We start from the raw sequence: 10,738 nt of genomic DNA on the forward strand, positions 1-10,738 counted from the left end.
GGTGAAAGGTGCAGATCTTGTTTCAGTCTTCTACATATGGCCATCCAATTTTCTCAGCACCATTTATTGAATCAGGCTTCTTTTCCCCATTGTATGTTTTTGTCTGCTTTGTCAAAGATCAGATGGCTATATGAGGACGGTTTTATATCTGGGTTCTCAGTTCTGTTCCATTGGTCTATGTCTCTGTTCTTGTGCCAGTACCATGCTGTTTTAGTTAGTATATAGCCTTGTAGTATAGCTTGAAAACTCTAAGTTTTAAGCTTTTTTGGAATGTATTCTTAATGCTAATGTTATAAACATGTTCTCCAAGATTTTGTAGTACTTTTAATGTAGTGCATTGTACATTAATATCTTTAATCCTACAGCAATTTTTTTATGCATTGTGGAGTTATGATTCTATATTTATATTGTTTTTCCTGAATAACTATTCAATTCTCCTAACACTTAGGCCCGAATTATATATTTTCTAGGTTCAGTGGGACTGCTTCTCACGTATGATGCTTTCTGTCCTTTCCAACCAACGTGCTCTGCCATTTTATGGAAGTATATTTCTATTCCTTGTTTACTAAATGTTTTTATACTAAAGAAGTCTTGAATTTGATCAAATACTTTCTGATTATCTATAGATATTATAATATTTTTTCTCCTTTTATTTATTTCTGTAGTTTTAACAATTGTGCTTTGACCACTGTTGCCCCATTCATAGATCTCAAATTGATTCTCTTCAGTTCCATCATGGTCACAAGTGAGGTTCTCTTTTCCTGATCCCATGCATCCATGTATTGTCCCTTGCTAACAAATATATAGGAATATTGCCCACATACCTGAATCAGTGAGGAGTCCATACTTAAGAACAATTTTTATTCCCCATTATCTAGGAACATTTCTTCCTCTCTGCTCCCTGATTCACTCACTAAAAATTTCCACCACAACTTTACATTCTCTCACCCCTTCTCCCAGGCTAATGTTATCTAGTGTAATGAAACCAACAAACTAGCACACAGGAGAAAATCTTCATTTGACATTTAGGTTATCTATTCTCTTTTAATCCATATTTCTGCTTCAATGTAGTCCAGAGGAGGGAAAATAGTCTGTGAGATACTGTTGACCGGGAAGAGGGTCATAAAAATATACCAAAAACAAGCAGATTGATACTTTGAGTTCAACTTTGTCACAGAATGAATTGCAACAGTAGATTTATTTATATTGGCTTTCTTATTAAACATGATGAATTGAACATATACATTTATATTTGTACCCTCTTAAAGGACCACTAAAGTGGCAGCAAAGAAAAAAAAAAACATTAAATCACAGAAATAAATTAAACAGTTGAGGAAATGATGGATGACATTAGAAGTTAACAACTTGGAAACTAGAAAGCAAAATGAATAATGGCAACTGGCTTTGATGACCAAATAAAGCTGAAACTGAAGCCTGCAGGGGAAATCCAACAAAAAACAATCCATTGTACCCACGGAGGTCATAAAAGGATCAGGAATAGCCTTGAGTAGCTATTGGAAGGCAGGAGTACAAAGCTACTTAGAAGGCAGGGTTATGAGGCAAGGCTGAAAACAAACAAACAAACAAAAAAGAGTTAAGTCTTCAAAATAATATCTGGATCACCACTTTCCTTCCTAACTCCAAACTTACCCATTCCCAACAGTGTGTTTCAGGATTTATATCTAGAGGTTGAGCTAGACAAGTTCTGGACTCGGTGAATGAAGCACAGGTAAAGGTGTGGATGACATGCTACACTCAAAACAGGAGTGAATGGATTCAGCGAAAGCCTCCATACTGAACACTGAAAACCCCTGGTCATCTTTCTCCATTAAACTCTATAAGTTTATAACTCAGACAGAAAAATAAAGAATTCCAATCTGGGAAAATTGACCAAAGAGAAAATATCTACCAATAAAAAAGCCTCTGAATAAAAGGCCAGATCTCCTCCTGAACAGCTTGCAGTGTAGCCAACCAGTTAACAAGATCAACCCTTCCTCCAAAGCTTCAAATTACCTACTTTTTCAAAAAAAATATTTATTTTCAAAAAATCAATCTTATAGAAACGTTGAAAGAAAAGTAAAATATTTATCTAGATTCATGCATTGTTACCATTTTGCCTCATTTGCCTGTTTCCCCCCTTCCTCTCCTCCTTCCCCTTCCCTTTATCCCCTTGTCTGGCTCTCTCTTTATATATATTTATGCATATATGTGTGTATATATACATATACATATATTATTGTTGTGAAATCATTTGAAATATGTTGCAAACATCAAATTTCACCCCTATTTTCTTAGAATAAAGACATTCTCCTTCATAATGAAACCATTATCAAACCTAACAAATTTGACATTGAGACAATATTATTCCCTAATATATAGTACAAGTACAAATATCCCCAGTTGTCCCTAGAATGTTCTTTATGAATACAATATCCTAGATTTATATGTTAAATCTAGAATACATTCAGTAATCATGAATTGCCTGCAGTTCCCAAATCTCCTTAGTCTCTTTCAATTGAGAACAATTGGCCTGGTATATTTTTTTTTGTCATTTTGAAGATTCTAGGCCATTATATTAAGAATGTTCCAGAAGCTGGAATTTTCTGTTTGTATCCTCATGATTGGATTCATATTAAACATTCGTGGAAAGGATACTACAGAGTCGATGTTGCACACATACCATAGCGACATATCAGGAAGTATAAAATATCAGTTTTTCTAGTTACTAGTGATGCTGAGTTTGATCAGTAATCACCCACATTTCTCCATCATATAAAATTACATTTTTCCCTTTGTGAATTCTTGAATTATTTCATTTTCTTTCTTTATGTTATAAATTTGACATGCATTTAGATTAATCTTTTTCTAGTATCTTAACCAATTTTATAGCTTTTTAAAAATCATTTTTACTAACTTAATTTTTTGAACCATGTAAAAACATTTACATGGTTCAAAAATAAAAACTCCATAAAAATTCAAGGACTTTCTTCCTTCTGTATTCTTTCCCCCCTCTTCCCACCAGTCTTCTAAAGAAAACCATGGTTATTAGTGTTTGTTTTATCTTTCTTGTATGGTGTGTGTGTGTGTGTGTGTGTGTGTGTGTGTGTGTGTATGAGGAGGAAAACATATGCATATGTTGTTTTATATTGGTGGATATGTGTCTTCAGGGCAAATTCCTGATATCTGGATGGCTCAGTCAAAAAGTACACACATATGTTGATTTGTTAGGCATTGCCAAATTCACTTTTTGGGTTTCTAACATTTTACACTCCCATCAGCAATGTATGGGTCTTTGTTTGAACATAGCTTCAGCAGCAGAATGTATTGTTATGCTTTTGAATTTTTGCCTCTTTCATTCTGAGTGAAATTGAGCAAATTTTCATATGTATAAATCCATTTGCATGTCTTCACCTTTGAACTGTTTGTATAATTTTCCCCCTTTCTTTTGTATTTTTTTGATTTGTAGCATTTATTGATACATTAGAGATATTAGCCCTTCAGCTGTGATACGTGTTGCAAATATTTTCTCTTAGTTTGTCATTATCTGTTGGCTTTGCTTTTGGTGCTTTTTACCGCTCCTGTGTTCCTAAAAAATAAATCTTTCTTGATCATTGTATGACTGGGTGGTTCTACAGTAGCTGGGAGGTTGGCCAGGAACTGGTTAGTCTAGGATTTGGTCACATGTTTGTTAATTGGCACTGGCTTCCAGTATTGGCTGTCGATCAAGTTAATGAGGATGAGTAAGCTATGTCTCTCATTATCCAGCAGGCTATCTTGGGCTTTTTTACATGGTGGTGCTTGCGGAGTACCAACAGCCTCAAAAGTAGACAAACCCCGGTGCACAAGATTTTGAAATCTCTATCTGCATTGTGTTTACTAATATCCCATGGGCAAAATCAAGTCATGTGTTCAAGCTCATATTTAAGGGGAGGAGAAGTAGATTCCACCATTTGATGAGAGGAGTGCCAAAATCACATTGCAAAGAGGTGTTGTATACACAGATGAAAGGAGTATGTGGCCATTTTTGCAATCTACTCCAGTAATTATGTATTATTATTTTTTAAAGTGCTGTTAGATTCCATTTGCCAAAAATTTATTCAGGATTTTGGCATTGATATCCATAAGTGAAATTTATAGTTTTCCTTTTTTGTGCTGCCAATACTGATTTCAGTCTGAATATTCTACTTGCTTCATAAAAAAAGAATTTCAAGGTTGTCCTTTCTCTAAGCTTTAGAAAATGAAGGTAGAATTAGAATTATTTAGACTTTTTGATTACCTACAGGCAACATTTGGCAGGCTTTCAAATTAACCACCTGGGGAAGATCTTATGTTTCATGGCTTACATCCTGTCCCTAGATAAAGAATCTTATTGTGAGTCCCTCAAGTCTTATTATAAGTTCATCAAACTATTGACATACTGATTAATACATAACCTACTAACATTGCAAAGGACACTGATTTGTTTCTGAATCATGACATTTTACTGATTGTCTTGCATGTAAACCTTTCAGCATATATGTTGTCATCTGTAGCCAATGACTATAATCTCTGGATTGTACCCTCCATTGAAAAAAGGGAACTCTGATATGAGGAGTCACCCTCCCTTCTCCTAAATTTTCTTATAAAAGCATTCCAACTTGTGATTGACTTTGGAACACACTTAACTTTGTTGGTGTGTCTTCCTGTTCGATTCTCAAATTTGGATTTCAATAAAACTTTATCAAATTATTTCTGTCTCAACAGCCTTAATTTTGGTAAACAAAATAACATAATCAGGCAGGATATTGGTGTGACCTCTCTGGACTATCCAGCACACTTTCAATCTTCACTCAGACACTGGCAATGAACCCAAAAGTGGATGCCCCTGGGTGGGTGTCACAGATGCGTTCTTACTGAAATCAACAAACGTCCTGTCTTAATCAAAGTTCTGGGGTATTGAAACTGGCTTTCTCCTTGGCTAGGAGGTACAAGGATTCTCTCAGAATGAGAATCATCACTATAAATTCAAGGTGAAGATTTTCTTATTGAATTCTAGGTCAGGGTAAAACAGGAGCTCTGTGAATTATTTCCCAGAGGTTTGAGGAGAGACATTTCCTTAGCTTTCTTCTTTTTCCATTGCATGAAGGCAGTATTGCTCCACTACACAGCTTGTCTCACTCAAAACAACCAAAATGGAAAATGGGTCCTCTAAGTCTAAGAATGCACCAGTTGCATTTATGGGTTTGTTGTTGATATAAATTTTCCAAAAATTATATAAATTCATAAAAATATATTATCAGTCATAATTCTAAACATTTTTTGAGACAGGGTCTTACTCTACTTCCCAGGCTGAAGTGCAGTGGTGCAATCATAGCTCATTGCAATGTCCAATTCCTAGGCTCAATTAACTCTCCTGCCTTAGCTTCCCAGGTAGCTAGGACTACAGGTGTATAACACCATGACCAGCTAATTTTTTAAAAAGAATTTTTAGAGGGTCTTGTTATGTTGCCCAGGCTGGTCTCAAATTCCTGACCACAAGTGATCTTCCCACTCTCAAAGTGCTGGTATTACAGGTGTGAGCCACTGCACCTGACCCTTTAATTGTTATGTTGAATGTTTTCTAAAATTATAGTTATACAGATATGTTATTAAAATGAGTATTCTAAAGATTATATAAAATTTATAAATGTCTGATGGTCCTGATTTGATGCCATCAGTCATCATTTTGGTTATTGTAAAATGCTACATATAATAGAAATAACTAAATTTCCTTGTCAATTGGAAACTTCCATCAGATTCTAATCATGGCTATCCTAAGTTTTTGTCATCCCAGTTATTGTTTTAAATTCTTCTTTAAAAGCATTTGCAATCGGCGATAGTCCAAAACTGCTTTGCACAGAAGAGACTCATTATAAGTACTCTTGAACAGATTTTTGATAATTTCAAGAGTAATGGGCTAAATAAGTATTTCCAAAACTCTAATCAAAACTGATACGTGAATGAAAATTGCTTATCCAACATCGAGCAGAACAAGAATCACATGGGATTGAACTGATGGAGTACTAAAATGATTTTCTGACTTTTTTTAGAACATTGCTGATTGATTTTATATTTTTTTCCAAATTCAAGAAAGTTTCTTTTGTTTTCAGCTATTTATATCTTACAGAAATTAAATATACTTTGTTAAATAAAAAGTGAAACATTTACCTTTCTCCCTAACTATAATAAATAGTGCAGAATTTGAAAACTATTCATCAAAGTTTAAGGCTAAAATAATGGTTGCCTAGTGACTGGAGATGATTCATTATTCAAAAAAATAGCATGTGGGCTCATGTAATGACCTACCCTATGTTATTAACAATCTGGCCTACCTGTAATAACAAAGCTCCTTTCCCCCACCAAGGGACATGACTTCCTGAGAATGAGTCTTCCCAGCACCAGGAGATAATGAACATCTATCACTCTAACCTAAGCAAGAGATTGAACATCAGTGCTTGCATGGGAAGATTTTTTTATCAAAAAGGGGGAATTATAACCCATAGGTCACGTTTGGCAGCCTTCCAAATCAACCACCTAGGGAAGGTCTTTAATTAATTCATGGTTTACATCCTGTCCCTCGGTAAAGAATCTTATTCTGAGTCCCTCATATCTTATCATGAGTTCTTCAAACTGTTGGCATACTGATTAAAACACAGCCTACCAACTTTGATTTGCCTTTGAATCATAAAGTTTGACTGATTTGTTTCTGAATCATGAAATTTGACTGATTGCCTTGAATGTAAAACATTTTAACCTGTACATTGTCTGTCATCTGTAGCCAAGGACTATCTATAATCTCTGCATTGTATTCTCTGAAGGAAAAAGACAATCCTGATATGAAGAATAAACCTCCCTTCTTCTAAACTTTCTTATAAAAACATTCCAATTGTAACAGACTTTGGAATATGTTCAATTTCTTTGATGTGTCTTCTCAGGTTGATCCTCAAATTTGGCTTTCAATGAAACTTTATCAAATTACTTCTGCCTCAACAGCCTTAATTTCTGTCAACATATGGAAGTTTTGTTTGCATTCCTGGATGAATTCACCCGAACTTACCAGATTTTTTTTTTTTTTTTTGGAGGAGAGAAGTAGTTTTTTTAAAAACTTTTTTATTATCTTTATAGAAATGGCCTTGTTAAAGTTTTAAATTATACTTGGCTCAATTTTGTTTAGTTGTATTTTATTAAGAAAATATTCATTTCATATATGTTTTCAGATTTCTAAACAGTTATACAAATTGGTCTTTTTGATTTTTAAAATTTCATGCTTTGATAGTGAGTCCTCATTATAATTTCTCATTTTGCATATTTGCGTATTTTTCTTTTTCTTGAGGAGTTCACTAATAGTTTGTTCAATTTATTTTTAACAAAAAACCAGTTTGATTTATATATTAATTCTTCTGTTTTTCTATTTTCTACCTCATTAATTTATGATTTTATTTCTCTTTCCTTAGTGTTCCTTTCTTTTGGTTTACCTTGGTACTTTGCTTTAGCATTTTGAGTCACAATGAACATTTATTTATTTTAGTTGTTTCATTTTTTATCAACCTAAGTATGTAAGGCTATAATTTTTCTCTGGTTATATTTTATTTTACCCCACATATTCTGTTATGCAGTAGTTTTTATTGTCATCAGATTTTAGATATTTTAATTTCAAGTTTGTGTTTTTCCCTTCACCCAAAAATTTTTTAATAGAAACTCTGAATTTTCAGTTCAAATGGTACTTTTAAGGTTTATTTATTTTTTCTAATTTATAGGTTTATATGACACTTATTAATGTTTTCCTTTATGATCTAATGTATGGTCAATTTTTATGAATGTCCCAGGTATACTTGAGAAGAAGGTATATTCCCTATCATTGCAGCATAAGTGCTGATACACAGGTATAATATATACATTTTTAATTATGTTGTTTGGATCTTTTACATCCTTATTTTTTTGTCGACTTAACCTTCTTAGTCTAAGAATGGTGATACGATCACATTGGATTATTAATTATAATTTTTCATTACTCTGCAATAGAATTATTGATTCACTCTATTATCTTTGTAATTATGCAGTACCTCTAATGCCCCTTACTGTGGGTGAAGTACATTTCCTCATCTCTGAGTTTGGCCATGTGAATTGTTTGGATTAGTGGAGTATTTATAGATATGACATGAGCAGAACCTTTAAACATGCATGCATGGTTTAGCTCATTCTTTTGCACTCCAGTGATTTGCCATGCAGAGCGTATACTCCAGGTAGTTATTGTTACTTTAGCCCTAACTCCAACATGAAGAAAAATGGAACAAATCTGAATCCAACCTGTAGTCTAGAGACAGAACAGACTTCATGAGTGCGCAACCATGCAAAGTTCTGTTGTTCCTATTTTGAAAATGTTAATAGTTTTATCTTTGAAGTTGTGTTTTGTAAGTGAAATCCAGTGGGGTAGTGGAATATGCACATGATTTGAGGAGATACACTGGGCAGCAGCATGCGCATGCCTGGGCTCAGGTCCACGGGTATGACAGGAAGTATGCATACCAAATAGTCTGGCTTGGCTTCAGGTACATGCATTACTGCAGCAATTTAAGGGAGCAGCTAGGCTGGGACCTGGGCCCATAATTGTGGTGGCAATAGTTTCAGCAGCAGCAGTGACAGTTAGCTGTGGGAGAGTAGAAAGCCTTTGCATGGGTACAGCGCAAACCTTTTGTGGGAGGTTGGCCTGCTTGTCCATCCCAGGAGCCAGCCCCTGTGGCATATGCACAAATATTAACTCTTCAGCCTGAGTTCTGAGACAGGAACTGCCAGCATGGCTACAGTAAACCTTGTCAGTAAATTATTACAAAATATAAATTTCCACATGGACATTACAATAAAGCTTATCACGAAGTTATTGGAATTCATCAAAAGTTTGTAATCCCTGTTTTTGAAAACTGCTACAACATTACAAAGTAAATATCCATGGGTTAGAAATTGAAATTAAATTTAAAGTCATTGCAATAGATGGAATATACATTATTTTATATGAAGCATAGAAAGAGCCAATGATTAAAGAGGGAGACAATTTTTAAATTAAGTTTTCCTTGTAATTGGAATTAGAGTGATAGAATGCATAAACAGATGTTTTGGATTATGTACAAACCATGAAGTCACTTTTGGTTTCTTGTATAAACTCCAGAAGCTACAGGAAATGTCAAGGGAACATTATAATTTCACGTGTGAATTTATTATACAACTAAAATTTACAGCTAAAATTAAATTCAGCCTTACTGGTATATATGTAGAGTTAAATCTTTTTAGCAAAAATTGTTCTGTAAAATAATAGGTAGATACACTAAAATTTATATTTTGAAATAATTGGTCAAAAATTTATCCTACTGTTGTTACAACCTATAAAATATTCATAACAGCACCAGTAATAGTTGTACCAGCAAAAAGATCCTTCTCAAAATAAAAAAAAATACATCAAAATTTATTTTCCATCTTGCATTTGCCTAAAACAACTGACATTGGTGTCAATTATATTTTGAAATGAAATTTTCTAAAGGTATACATTTTATGACCTAATAAATAAAACATAAAAGATTTAGAAGAAGCAATAACAGATAAGTATATATAGAAGTTGCTGTACAAAACCATCACAATTATATTTTGAAATGAAAAAAAATCATATGTAAGGATATAAATCATTCAAATATCAAAACATATAAAGAAAAAAGCCAATAATTACACAAAGTATATGGGATATTTCAAAGGTCAAGAATACAGTATGAGAACTATAAATCCAGAAAGGTTATAAATATATTACATAGAAAGGGAAAATTAAAATACAGGGCTAAGGTCACCCACTCTAAACACTGTTTACAGGCAGGTTGCCAGGATAACGTAATATTTTGGGAGAGTATCATAGTTTGCAGTTAAAAAGCCAAGAAAGACGGCCACATGTGCTAGGATTAACTTAGATGAAAATATTAAAGATATATATATATATATATATATGCACATACACACATAAGTGATAGATTTAAGGTCAAAGAAAAATTAATTATTAAAAAATCAATAGATAGTATGGTATAACATGCAGTATAATTAAATATATAAATGAATACTTTGAAAGAGCAATAAAAGATTGGCATACATATATAAAGGAAGGTGTTGCTAAATCAGCAATTACAATTAGACTTTCTAAAACAGAAGAAAAATATCCAAATCTGAGGATGCACATCAATGAAATGACAGCACATATAAAGAAACAAAGCCAATATCTTGACATAATCTACTATAAGTTTCAAAGAAATGGAATAAAGTGTCAAAAATATAAAATGCAGAAAAAAATTGAAATGTACTACCTGGTCAGAGTGTATTATCGGAAGGTCCTAATCTGGCTCTGAAACATTGTGTACTTCATTGAGGCCCAGGCAACTTAGACAGCAGTTTGATGAAGTTTCTGAGCTCACAATGAAAAAGCCAAATAAACTGGAAACAAGAAAAAGGGACAGGATTAGCCTAGGCAAGGATATTAAAGATTTATGTACACATGTGATAAGTACGAATTCAAAGATTACAAAAATCATAAAAAGCACCCAGATATTACTGTAGGAAATAAATTAGAATTAAATAGATAAAAAATTTTGGAAGAAGGCCGGGCGCGGTGGCTCACGCCTGTAATCCTAGCACTCTGGGAGGCCGAGGCGGGTGGATCGCTCAAGGTCAGGAGTTCGAGACCAGCCTGAGC

This window comes from Propithecus coquereli, unplaced genomic scaffold, assembly GCF_000956105.1.
Source record: "Propithecus coquereli isolate 6110/MARCELLA unplaced genomic scaffold, Pcoq_1.0 Scaffold293, whole genome shotgun sequence".
In the NCBI taxonomy this organism is placed as follows: Eukaryota; Metazoa; Chordata; class Mammalia; order Primates; family Indriidae; genus Propithecus; species Propithecus coquereli.